At 42.4% G+C, this 13,695-nt stretch overlaps 1 protein-coding gene and 1 long non-coding RNA gene across 37 annotated transcripts in view; one reads left to right on the top strand and one right to left on the bottom strand.

Annotated features, from left to right (window-relative positions):
- The window catches only part of LOC122636525, a 206,070-nt gene that overhangs the window by 33,753 nt on the left and 158,622 nt on the right, over positions 1-13,695 (bottom strand). The window lies entirely within an intron of this gene.
- The window catches only part of LOC122636519 (CUGBP Elav-like family member 1), a 253,063-nt gene that overhangs the window by 85,899 nt on the left and 153,469 nt on the right, over positions 1-13,695 (top strand). The window lies entirely within an intron of this gene.

Genomic DNA, 13,695 nt, shown 5'->3' with positions numbered 1-13,695 from the left:
TCTATTCGCGGATCGGATTATAGTTCTGCTGATATTTCTTGATCGACGCGTTCATCGTGTCGTTTCGATCGCTTCGAAAGGAAATACCGGATTTGATCGAAGTTACGATTCGGAGCTCCTTCTCGAATCAACGTAGAAGGGTTTTACGCGATATGTCGTCGTCACGCCACTAGAAAAATCGACTTTAAGTCGGAGCTTGTAATCTTTACGAGGAAACGTTTAACTTCTTTCGGGGAAGCTCCATTCTCGTTCGTGACGGGAATTCGATCGACTTGGGTTCCTTTCGTTCCGTCGAAAACAATGAGCAGCGTAAATCGATGCACGTATATAGATAGATACGTACGTTGTATACGTTTCTGCATTGTTGCCCTTCGCATGATTCATAGACGGTGATAAGCATCGTCGTAATGACCGAGTGCAGTGGTATACATCGAGCAGCTCGTTCGTGCTCGTTCGTGTTCTAATTTTAGAGAGTCTTCCATTTTCAAAGGAATCGCTTATCGTCAAGAAACTGTTCGCCGTGGATCGTACTACGTAATGATGACGTCAAAAGCGAAAGGAATTTCCGCGAAACGGAATTTGTAACTTTCTCGTATGAGACCAATCAAATTTTTATACGATACCGAGTGTATCGAGGAAAAATTTATATTTTGTGGAAGCTCGTGAAAACGAAGCGCGTGTATTATTAATAATTTTCGCAATATCGACGACGACGTTTACGTTCGTTTAATGCGTAGAAATATTTATAATAGCGGTCTTACTTTTAGACGAACGTCTTTGAAAATTCTTTCTACGTCGCGAAATTTTTTTCGAACGCGAAGGTAATTCAACGACGTTAAATATCTATAATTTTACAATTCCCTTTACGTCCTGGGGAATTAACAATTAAAGGGGGAAAGGAAGGAAAGAAACGCTACGTAAAGATAATCTTCATAAAGAATGGAAAAAGTAATGTCCATTATCTGTTTTTCTATTAGAAAACATCTTCGTAAATCCCGAAGGATAACTTGTTTCTTTTTTTTCCTTTTTTTTTCTCTCCTTTTTTTTCACGTCCGTTCGCTCGAAACACGAATCTCCTTTCTGTTTATTTCTCTCTCATTGAATGTCAACCGCGTTACATTCGTGGTATCGCAATCCTCTGTTGCCTTTAGCGTGCTAAATGCTCGCAAAAAACAAAGTCTGCTTCATAAAATTCGAGAATGCTCGGTACCGCGTACCACTGGAAATCCATGACGATGAAAAATATTTATATTTGAGCTTCCACACCGGATCAACGAACCCGGAGCTTTAACGCAAATCCTATTGCGTTTCGTAGAGCCACTATACACCACCGCCACCGTGACGCATCGCGGAGGATTTATCGTGTCCAAGTAGTTTAAAAACGCTTTCGCCCGTTAAAATCGAGAATTTCCTGAACGTCTCTCGATACGCGTATTCATGTATTTAGTTGTTCTTGTAGAGCTCTTTCGAAAGAAGGAAAAGTTAAAAAAAAATTCGTCCCTCGAGTTGATTTTTAATAACATTTAATTGTGAATCGTCGGATCAAATGGGTGTAAGAACCGTTACGCCGCTTGTATTTCCTCGAATCTTGCGAAACGAAATCAGCTGGTTTTCAAAGAGGCTTTTATAAGGTAGAAAATTGTAGAACAAAGAGTATCAAATGAACGGAAATCGTGCGTGTTCGAGCTATTCGAAAGGACATTTATTCGAGCGATTCTATGTCAATCGGGATTCACGAGAGAAGCAACGCCATGTATGTATCTTGATCCTGCGTAATGACAAGGCACATAGACAGCGAAATTTACGCGTTCCACGCGTCGTAATAAACAGCGCATAATCGCTCGATTCGGAGATACACGCGATCCTAAATGCGCCATCCTAATATCGTTAATTCCGTATGAATTCCGGATTATTCCGAAAGCAGGAATAATAATAACCGTTTGATTCGAGCGCTCTCTCGAACGCTGCGATCGTCTGGTATAGCTCAGAATTACTGTGTTCTTGCAAATAGGAGGATATTTAAGTAAACCAATCGATTCACTTTCGCATTATGCGATATAAATAATATTTCCTCGAAATCGAAAATCTTGGCCGGAGAAAATATACAGTTTCGTGCAATCGTGTATTTCTCGAGCGCTGCTTACGAAGAAAAAAGTTCCGATAGTTAAAAAGAAGAAGAGAAAAAAGAGAAAAAAAAGAAGAGAAAAAACCACAAGCGATTGGTCAGTGCGACGACGAAAGAAACCAAGGCCCGTGGAAAACGAATCGTAACGCTAGGAAGGTTGCTTTTTCCTTGGGTGCTTTGGGATTTGGGATTAAACGACATTATTCCAACCCTCCGACTTTCGCCTCGTAAATACGTAATTCGAGCGCGTACGAAATCTCAGCGGTCCCACAGGTGGCGGCGCCGTCGTTCTATCGTTTGGAACATCGACCAGCGTTAAAACTCTTTTTGGATTAGAAACATGTACCGGTCCCTAGAATTTCGAATCAGGCCTTTAAGCTTTCACGATCTTCCCGATAGTTTGCTCTTCTCGTATTTGATGGTAAATTTAGAAACGCGGAGCGGTAGGTAAAATTACATTAAGAAGAATTCAATTTTATAATAATTCTTATCAAATATTACACTCAAGACGGATGTTATAAACGTTTGTCCGTCTTGCTAGATTTCTATAACTTCGTTATTTTACCATTACCTACTTACTTTAAACGTGAACGATTAAAACGAGGCGAGTGGGGAAAGAGGAAATTGCGAAAATTGCAGTTCGTTCGATTCATTACTAATCCATTTTCGCGTTAATGCCCGATTAATTAATTCATACTTTCCGAGAATATTATTTCGAACGTATGCGGCGACAACGTTAGTTTCCACGTTGCTATCCCTTCTGTTTTACGAGCGTACGAACACGGCGTTCGGTATTTCGCGTATAAAGGCGCCGAGGAACCATTGGCGTATCCCGCGTTATACGTACAGAAATTACAGGCACTCCGAAGCATTGTTTTCAAAAACGGTCACTCGGTGCGAGACTGCCAACGTACGTAGTAACGTGGACTCATATAAGTGCCAAGTATCGTCGGCAAAGCGAGAAACGCACGGTTTGAGTCGCGTTTCTCGTTCGTACCACGTGCTGCGTCTGTGGTACGACGCTCCCTAATTTACGATCGTCCTACATTCGACGTAGACGTTTGTAACGGTAACACCGGTTAATTGGTATCACGATTAATATAACCGGTGTCGCCTATCTCTCGTGTCGCTTGCTTCCATTAGAACGTTGACGTTTCCGTTAATTTTCGGACGTTAGAGACACGTTTTAACACACGATATTAAATCTTAATGCGCGAATTGACAATGTCGGTGGAAAAAGAGAATCGGGTAACGTTTAACGAAAGATAACAATTTTACTATTTGTTTGTTACGGATCGATGGAAACGAGTTATATGAATGAAAGTAAAAATACAAAGTAGATTTAAAGATATAAAATAATATTTGCACGCGAATATATTCCAACGCATTAATTATTCGTTTCTATTTCCATCAAGAAGAATCATAGCGCAAAATTTTCTCTTCGACGCGACGCGACGCGACGCGACGCGACGTGGCTATAAAGTCCACAGATAGAAGGCTATTATTTCGAGATGTTCTTGTCGCGTGATTTATAATCGGCAAGCATTTGAACTCATAGACAAAAGTTCAAGCTAGAATTTTACATCTAAATGTGACTGGATATATTTACGTAGTTGACATGATTCAAGTATATTGCACTTCCTTATTCGATAAATATTTCGATCTTCTCGAACGGATTATTACTTCTTAGACGTTTCCAAGTAATTCGAATATTTCAACGCAACCCAGATAAAAATTTCTCTCGTCATCAGAAATACTCGACAAAAATAAAAAGTCCTTCGACGTTCATTGTCTGTCAAGTGCAGACAGTAAGCGAGAGAGAATCGAAAATTTAACAGTAAGCTCGACTTCTCCGTAAAGCGGGTCACCGGTCGCTGAGCTTGCGGTTATTTATGACGTACCTCGCGTGCTTTTTTGTTCGCTACGAGTACCTACGATAAAGCTCTATTTCTCTCTCTCTCTCTCTCCCCCACTCTCCCTCTTTCTTTCACTCGAGCGCAGCAGCAACAGCAGAGTAGCAATGACATCGAACTTTGAAAATCCCTGGACGAGCGGAAACCACCGCCATTGCTGGCGTCCGCCCACGATAACCCATCTCGACGAATACATCGACCCTTAGATTAAAACATCGACCGGCACACCACTCGAAACTCTTTCCCTCGCCACCCTTTCACTACGTCCCTTTCGTCTCTCTTCTCCATCCGTTCACCCGTCCCATACCCTTATTTCTAGAGCGACGGCTCTTGGCGGATTAAAACGCGAACGCGATCGCTATCGAGCGAAAGCTCGAAATCAAGGCCGGCGCGAGAGGACAAGAAGTTCGAAGGGCCTATTCCACGGTATTGCACGAGTCTCTTCCCACCCACAAAATCGACGTTTCTCGCTCGTCGTACGCCCTCGAATTTCGCTTACACGTTAGGTACTTGGAAAATTGGATCTTTGCACGGTCCTTCATACGCGATTTTACCAGAGTTCGTTGAGTCGCGGCTATCGTAATTTCATACCGATCTTGAAACACAAAAATATATTTATCGATCTTTATCGACGAAATTCCATCTCGTTGGATATATGCGAAAGTCTTAACGATATAACGCGACATACACGCGTATGTGTAAAGTCGAAGGGGAAGTAATTCCAAGATAATTCAAGACAGAACTGCTTGGATCATGGGGGGATGTACGCGACGGAGGGGTAGAGAATCCCTTTTGACGCGAAAAGCTCAGTCGAATGTGTGCCGTTCGTTGATAACGGGTTTGGCGACAGTTCGGCCGTGTTTCGCAAAATCCAGAAATCCGACTTTTCAATTTCAGGCAAAAGTCTCTCCTCTTGTCGAGGGAAAAAAATTAACGCTACCTTCTATTCGAATCTAATTCGAGAATCGCTAACAACGATCGACCTTCGACGCGATATCGCGCGTCTTTCGTGTTTTATCTATCGTTGGACGAAGGATATTTATATCGATCATACTATAAAAAATTATACGAACAAAAAAATCTTTTCGCACGGCGCAGACAAAATCGATTAATAACAGATATGTTTCTCTCGCTGTTTTCCGTTCAAAGTTTCAATTTATTTTTAAAAACAAAAGTATTTTATTAAAAGTAAAAGATAGAAAAATAATATTCCTTGATTCTCGAACGAGTCCTCTCATCGTGCAACGGGAAAATAAGAATAATAGTCAACGAGCCACGCGAAGGATCTCGCGTTGAATCGATCGTTCTCTCTCGGAATAAATATCGAGAGCCGTAAAGAGAGACTCGGAGAGAGGGTGAAAATTCAAGGAGCGAGCATCGAGATCGTAATCCATTGGGCGTTCGTCCAGCAGAAAGGTAGACATGCTTGAACGTTCTAAGGTTCCGGAGTCGACCTTCCGGTATGTCCGGTTAGCGCGCCTCCAGACACAAGAGTTGGTATGCGAAGAGGTGGCGAGGGAACGGTATAGCGAAGTGTTTGAGGAGAATGTCGATAGATCGTATGGCTTCCAGACTGATCTATTTGCTCTACATGCTATCGAGATACCTTAGCAATCGTCGATGTTTCTTTACAGAGAGGAACTAAAATCGGCAAAGTCAACTTTCATCGTTGTACCATCCTGCTACGTGATCTTTTGGATTCGTTATCGAAACTCGTTCGACGACGCTCGACGAAGCTCGTCTCTTTGTGACGATGCCAGAAGCGAAGCCTTTTGTATTTTTCACTCAATGGACAGGGCTTACCTGCTTTTCCGACGTGAACGTGACTTTCGCGCGACGTCCACGCGATACTAACCTCGAAGATTCTCTTTGAAAGGTGAACGGAGTTGCGGAGAGGGACTTGGCGTCGTTTATCGATCGTATCGAGAGCGAAGTTTGAATCGCGTTCGTTGATACTTAATATTTTCTTTTTTTACCCTTTCCTCATTCATTCTCTCGTTGATTCGACGTTGATTTATTCGGGAGAAACATCGAATGACGTCTAACTGTATTACTATTTTCTTTCACCATTATCTCCTACTTTTCAATTATCTACGGAAAGGAACCCTCGCGATCGTTACGTTTCCTGCTCGATCTCGTTTAGAATTCGTCACGTATTACGAGCGGGGTTCGTTCGTTATCTTCGACGTTGGCGATAGCGCGTAAGAAAAGTGTGATCGATCGTTAATTCTACAGAAGATTCGTAGCGCGTAATAAAGTTGTCTTAGAGGAGGCGAGGGTGCTCGAGAAACTCGGCACGTCGTGGATGGTGACAGAAGAGGGGTTGAGAGAGAGAAAGAGAGAGGAAAGGAGGAAAAGGTAGGAGGTAAGGCAGCTCGGATACGTGTGCAGAGTTTCGCAGCGCGAAGGTCCGTTGGAGACAGATGGGGTAATTACCGCGAGGTGTGCCGATAGCATGGTCCAACGAATCCGTTCGACTTCATGCTCGTCAAGAGTTTAGAGAGGATCTAGTCTCTTTCGGTCTTTCGTTTTTTTTTTTTTTCCTTCGATCGAAACAATCGATACCTCAAAGAGAACGAAAAAAGAAGTTTCTATTATTTTCTTCGTCGCCAACATCGGCGCTTTAACGCGATCGGACTTAAAAGCTCAACGTATCGACTTTATTTAGATCGAAGAAACGATCGACAGTTTATAGGAATTCACAGAATTTTTCTGTATTTCATTTAACTTCTTATTTTGCCCATACACAACGTAGGGAACAGGCATCGAATATCATCCATTTCCATTTCCCACGTTGACAGCTACCTTCGAACGAGTTATCCGCAGCATTCCAACGTGTCACGCCAAAGACACGAAACTCCCAGAGGTGACGTACACGCGGCACGAATTATTAAGGAGCCTTGCAATTAGTGGCTACTCTACTAGTTGGTTGATCGCAATATGCGGTGAGTACTTCTGGGGATTGAATTCCGGTATGGTTAAAGGACTGCGAAGGTATAACGTTTGCCTATTGAAACTCCGCTTCTACCTTTGACTATGAATTTGTGATAGGATGTACGAAAATCCTTGCGTTACTTCGTAACTTTCTTTACAAACGAGAATAAATTATATTTGGGAACGCGAAGACTGTGATTTTTTTCTACGATCTCCATAGAACGTGGGTCAAAGATTTCGTAAGATGGTACCAGTGCTTTTACTCGCAAATCGAATTGCAGCGAATCGACTCCCTATGCCTTCCTGTAGATATCGTTTTTCTCGTTAGATCGTATAATAGGGAAAAGTACGAAATCGAAATTCCTTCTCGATATTCCAAAAGATTCCATTCGAACACTAGGATCCGCGAAACAAGGCGAAACGTACGAAAGATAGCGAAGTCGCGTCGGTCGCTCTGAGAAGAAACTATTCTCTTTCTCTCTCTCTCTCTCTCTCTCTCTCTCTCTCTCTCTCTCTCTCTCTCTCTTGCTCCCGATCCTCTGGAACTAGCACAGGCAAGCAGGCCGATATAACCGTTGGAATCTGAATTTACGATCACCGTGTCCGTATAAACGCGGACGGTAATCGTATTCATAAGTATGCTTATGGAAAGCCGACAGTGTGGTAATAAGTAGAAGCGATGCTCGTGGTAGTAGTTGTTGGAAGTACAGCAAGGGGGCAGGTGTCTTCGATCTCACGACTGGTGTTGGCTGCTTAAAGGACTAAGAGAACGTAGGACGATATCTGAGGGAAAGAGAGAAGGTACGACGGAGAGATGGGAAAATGTCTCTAGTGTGTACTCCCTAGCAGTCCCTACGTGTGTGTATATAGACTTAAACGTAGAGAAGCGAAAGAGATAGAGAGAAGGTATAGGCAAAGAGAGAAAGGTAGTTGAAACCGTTTGCAGCAAGTTGGCAAATGCACGCGGTGCTAAGTCGCGTATGTATACGTGTGTACGTACAAAGGACAAAAGCAAGGCTGGCGCGCGCGACCCTTGATCACCGCATAAATTAGCCTCTGTTTAGTTGTAAACGGACCGTCTCCGTTGTTTGTTACGAATGAGCGCACGTTACCCTTTCTCTCACCGAAACACACACGCGTATCATTTCTGCGTGATATCACTTTTCTCGATCTATTAAACGCGTTTAGCTTTGTTGCGTATCTCCAAAAGATCTAGCCTGCAGGCGTCATTATAATTATTTCGAGATCGTTATAAAGGAAATTTATTCGTTCTCACGCACGTAGAAATCCAAAAGGGAAAGTAACCGGTGATCCATCATTTGGATCGATCGGTAGGCGTCATCGATTCGGCCTAAAAACCTTGTCCACGTAAAAACAGTTGTGAAAAGTCGTGAAAACAATTTTGCTTCTCTCTATTACGGGAGAATCGAGCTTGCCAAGTGGTCTCTCTATCATCGTTTGATATGTAATATATGCACGTGCGGGGGTGGTCCAAGAGGGTTCGCTGAGAGACGAGGTGGAAGTTGGAGCGTACCAACCGTACCATGGACAATGTACCTGGCAGTCGGCCAGCGTTACCAACCCAACAAACCTGGCCATTGTCCGAATTACGTCCACCCACTCTCTATATCAAGACCCCACGGCGTACGAGCTTACAGACCGGAAGAGTCTCGATCCTAAAATTTCGAGTTAGACGCTCGCACGCACCGCGATTTACGCGCTCTCCTGATTTATTCGACCGGGTCTCGTTCCGACGAACGTTTATTCCAATCTCTTTTATTTATTTTCTTTTTATCATTCCGTATAATTTAGTATTAAAAACCATTACACATCGATCATACGTTATTCTTTCAATACATCAGATTTTTCCAGCGAGAGAAAGCTTTTTACACGAGTACCGTCGATGATACATTAACAGGCACAATTAGGTACCCGAACGTCCATTGAAATGAAATTTTAATTCTCTTTTCCCTTCTCTCTTTATCTCTTTCGCTTTATCTTTATATCTATCTATTCGGCTCCTCCCCTCCCTCCCTCTCTCTCTCTCTCCCTCTCTTCGTCGGTGCGAGCACCGCTTGATAATGACTCTATGTTAATTTCCCGATGACGAGGAATCCTGGTCAACGGTCGATGACAACGGAATCGAGATGGTAGGGAGTGAGAGAGAGAGAGAGAGAGAAAGGGCGAACGTGGTAACGGTGGTGGCGCGTTGGTGGATGACGAGAAGGGAGGAAGGGCGAACAATCGTGCGGCTTTTTGCGAAACGGTCCGTGGGGATCATTTTGTACGGCTAATGGCCTTTCACCGACCGTAACTTTATTCGAGCGTTTTTACAACTATCAGCAAGAGAGTTCGTTAATTAAAATTTTGTACATGCGAGCGTTGCCAATCGAATTTCGAAAATGAATAAGCCTGGGGACCGAAATCACGTGTCGATGGAATCGTTTTTGTGTCGGTACACATATGTACATGCATGTAGATATATCTACATACCTCCATTGATCTTGTTCGAAAGAGACAAAGTTCGAAAGTTAAATTTACGAAGTAAAAGGACAAAGTTCGATAATGAGGCCAAAGATAAAATGTAGAAGAGCTATGTGGGACGATGGCGTCCACGGTTTTTCCCGATTCTTTCTAGGTCAGAATTCGAACGAGTTTGATCCATCGGCGAGAGAAAGACAGATAGACGAAGAGAGAGAGAGAGAGAGAGAGAGAGAAAATACCATTAGAATCGCAGCCTTCAATTACATCGACGTTCGAATAGTCGTTGGACGTCGCAACTTGTACCCTGCAGACAGAGAATTAACGAGTCGACGCGGTAAAATTCTCGTGGAGAATCGTGATGTACGACGTACGTACGCACGTTCCTGGGCAATGGCGCGAACGAGCGAGCCCTTTTATGAACGCAAGTTGCGTGCGAAGGAGGGTTGCATAGCGAGAAAGAGAGAAATATAGGTGGCTCGCATTAGTTCGAGAAACATGACGCGATTCGGTACGCGCGATGCCACCGGCAGTCGGCTCACGTCGAAGCTATTCGAATCGAAGCTGACAAGTAAATTAAGAATCGAAGCGAGAAGGGCGACGATGTCCTTCTATATCGAAAATCGATCGACTCTTTTATTTCGCGAAAGTCAAAGATAAAGGAGTCACTTCGAAGGTCGCAATATCTTTCTTTCCTTTTTCTCGTTCGAAGATTTTGTAATCTGATATTCGTGGCACCGATTTAATCGTTTTCCCAAAGGCACGACGGTACATACTTACATACGCTTGGAAAGGCAAAACGATTAAATCAGCGTGAAACGTGAGTTCTTATCCTTCCAACAGCTTCTTGCTTCCTTTCCACGAGACATCCTTCCAACGGCATATACGCTTTTTCTAGGAAGAAACTTTTGCGGTAGTTCGCCAAACTATATCCGTATTATCCGCTACACCATAAAAGTAGAAAGTCGTTTCGAAAAGTGTAACTTGGGTCACTGCTGAACGACTTTATCTCGCTTCCCACCCGTTCCAACTTCCAAAAGTATAAGGTGTCGTCTTCCTCGGTCTGGCCAGAACACGACGGTTTAACGAATCTTAATTAATTAATTAAGTAATGAATTTACTTGGAAATTATCGGATAGCACCGAGTCTCTCCTATTCGCTTTCTAGAAACTTGACAGACGTCAAGCCTGCAAATATATCGGTTTAGTTCAGCGATACGAACTCATGCTCATCCTCCTTTACTTCTACGTTCGCTAAAGAGGATCCGCATTGTTTCGTCGTTGTTATTCCCTTACCTACTCGTTGTCGTTGATACCAGCGGTTAGGTACTCTTGTAGCATTTCAATGTGAAATTTGGATTCGAGCGAACAAAGTCGCTTCGCGAAGTCAATACCGTTTTCTTCGAACGAACTTCTCTTCACCTTCGCGATCATACTTTTTTATTCCATCTTGAACGAATAATTAATATTTATTTCGATAAAACTCTCTTCTTCCAATAATTAATTTTTTTTCTTTCAGGTAAGTACCTTTTACCTCGCCGAGTGAGAAAATGTTCCTCTATGAAATATTACTGAACGTAAGTGCAACTTTAATGATTCACTATACACCTTACATCGTGTAATAAAAACAAACATATTCACGTTTATGCGTTTACCTACACTCGAAGAGAAGATACCATTTCGAATAATTAAAGTACCTACTTCTAGCAAAACAGTATTCCCATAATAAGAGTACGATTTATCAAACACCGAACGGACGTACGAGAGAACGATGTTTGGATAAATGAAGTTCTGCCGTAGCTTTACCGCATATGTAAAATCTGCTAAGCTTCCCAAGTACCAAACGCTTATGTATTATTACAAGCACTCTGCGACTAATTCGATATCAGAGAAAATTTTGTTACGGCCACGTCGAGAGAGACCAAACGTCGTAACGGCATCATCAACGATGCTCGCAATTCGCGTGATACTAAGAAATAATGAACCTTGGAGAAAAGGAGAAAGAGAAAGAGGGAGAGAAAGAGGGGGAACGATAAGACCAAGCGTTAAAAGCCGTCCCAAAGAAAATGTCATTTTCATGACGTTTGACGACAGGGGAATAAAAAAGAGAGAAAAAGAGAGAAAGGAAGAGGAAGCTCGCGTTGCGTCTGAAAACGTGGCGAACGTTAAAGTAATGAATTTTTACGCTGCGACACGGTAATATTATTCGGTAACGCACTTCCCTTGCCACATGCCATTTTACGAGCTCGCTTTGCAGCACGTTACGCGGACGCCTTGAAAAATGGATTTCATCGTTCGCCCATGGCGATACTTATGTATACAGTCGAGCTCAAAAGTATTCGCGAAGTAATACTATGTTCTCGAGGTTCGAGTAACCTTATAACCCCGATCGAGCTTATAAAGTGAACGATACTTAACGTGGGTACGTCTTTAACGGTTTTTGTTTTATTTGCGATAAATCGGATGCGATTGAATAAAAATTCATAAAAATTCATCTGACAGTATTTTTATTGTATCGTCATATCGAATTTTATTTAACGTGGCGAGTTGAATACCTTTTTTATTTGTTTCGAAGGTTTATCAATCGTTACGTTGTATATTTTTAAATAGAACATCGAATCGTTCGATCTTTCCAATGTTTCCTTTTTACGGTAATAAAGTCTTTCGCGCGATGTTTGCGATCGACCTGATTTAATTGAATTTTTGAAGGGAACTGTATAAACGCGTATACATAGAAATATACGTATTGTTTGTGGAAGGTACGAGTGTACAGGTTCCTAAAGCTCGAGGCCATAATCCGTATAGAGTTAAGGGTGAGAATAACGACGTTAGCGTATCTACGGAATACGCTTCGACTATACGATGTGAGGGCGCTTTAACTATCCATTAAGTCGTCGCGTTCTTACTCGACCCGATTTTACGCGCGTTTAGATCACGAATCGTATTGGCGAACGACGTAGATCTTTTAAAAAGCGATTCGAAGGAAAAATTTCTCCTTTGCCTCGGAATTGGATCGTAGCTTTATGCAAAGGATAGAAAATGGACGAATTTTTGGGCTAGAAACAATTGCAATCGATTTTTAGTAAACCGTGTACTGAGTTTACAGAGAATACACGAAGATTCCTCTCTCTCTCTCTCTCTCTTTCTTTTTCTCTTCCTGTCTCTCTTTGTCGAACGCTTGCGTACGTCGAACGACGATTTTATTAAATTCCGATGGCGCCTCATGGAATGAGAGAAAAGGCTTTTGTATGTCCTGCGTTCCGTTTGATTCCAAGGGGACGTCATAAAAATGAAAGGGCCCTCTCAGTTTCCACAGAATTGTGTGCATACGCGCAAAGAAAATTAATTCAAAGGTGCTGTAGATATAAAAAAGGAATATTACAAACTAGTACAATTGACATCCGGCTGTGACAAGCGAAAGTAAACAATACGTTTGTCATTTTTCATTTACCTTTTATCTGTCTCTCATTATCATTCGTCCGTTCTTACCTTTCTTATCGAATAGTCTTTTATTTTTCTATTATTAACAGAATGCATCGAGTTGCTGTCAGCGTTAATACTGTTGCACGATCGTAATAAAATATTACACAAATGCATACTCGTTTCATTATCATAAAAGTCTAAGCTTAACGCATCAAAGAGAAAAAACTTCGAGTCGAAGTAATGCTTGGTAAAGATAATTAAAAAAAAGAAGTAATGTTGGGTCAAAGGGTGAAGCAATTTATAATAGGTTACGAAGCTGCCAGACTTCTTTTCTTTTCCCCCAACGTCTCTCTCTCTCTCTCTCTCTCTCTCTCTCTCTCTCTCTTCGTTCATTCGCTGTTGTTCTCTTTTATTACGGAAACAAACGCGATGTCATTCACCGAGGGAAATGACCGCGTTGCAGTCCGAGCTGGCATTTTTCTTCGAAGGTAGCAACCGTCAGAGGGTGGCTTGGGTGGAGTTAGACGGGGGTAGTAAGGACCGTCGGAAGTACCGGCCAGAAATACCATAATCAAGAAGAAACTTGCTTGCCCGACTATACTTATTTCCTCGGCGAAGAAGTAACGGTGCCACTTAGCTGGCTGACTTTAATGTTTACGCGTAAGAACTTTGGGAAGGGCTCAAGTTTTAAATGTTTCCTTCGTTAATGCCCCAACTAAAACGTTCATAACTTCTCTCTTCGTACAACGAATCGTGGTCAACCGCGACGCTGTTCTCTCTCTCTCTCTCTCTCTCTCTCTCTCTCTCTCTCTCTCTCTCT

Source organism: Vespula pensylvanica, chromosome 22 (assembly GCF_014466175.1).
Source record: "Vespula pensylvanica isolate Volc-1 chromosome 22, ASM1446617v1, whole genome shotgun sequence".
NCBI classification, from domain to species: domain Eukaryota; kingdom Metazoa; phylum Arthropoda; class Insecta; order Hymenoptera; family Vespidae; genus Vespula; species Vespula pensylvanica.
The sequence above is the reverse complement of the archived record's forward strand: the minus strand, read 5'-3'. Positions and strand labels throughout refer to the sequence as shown.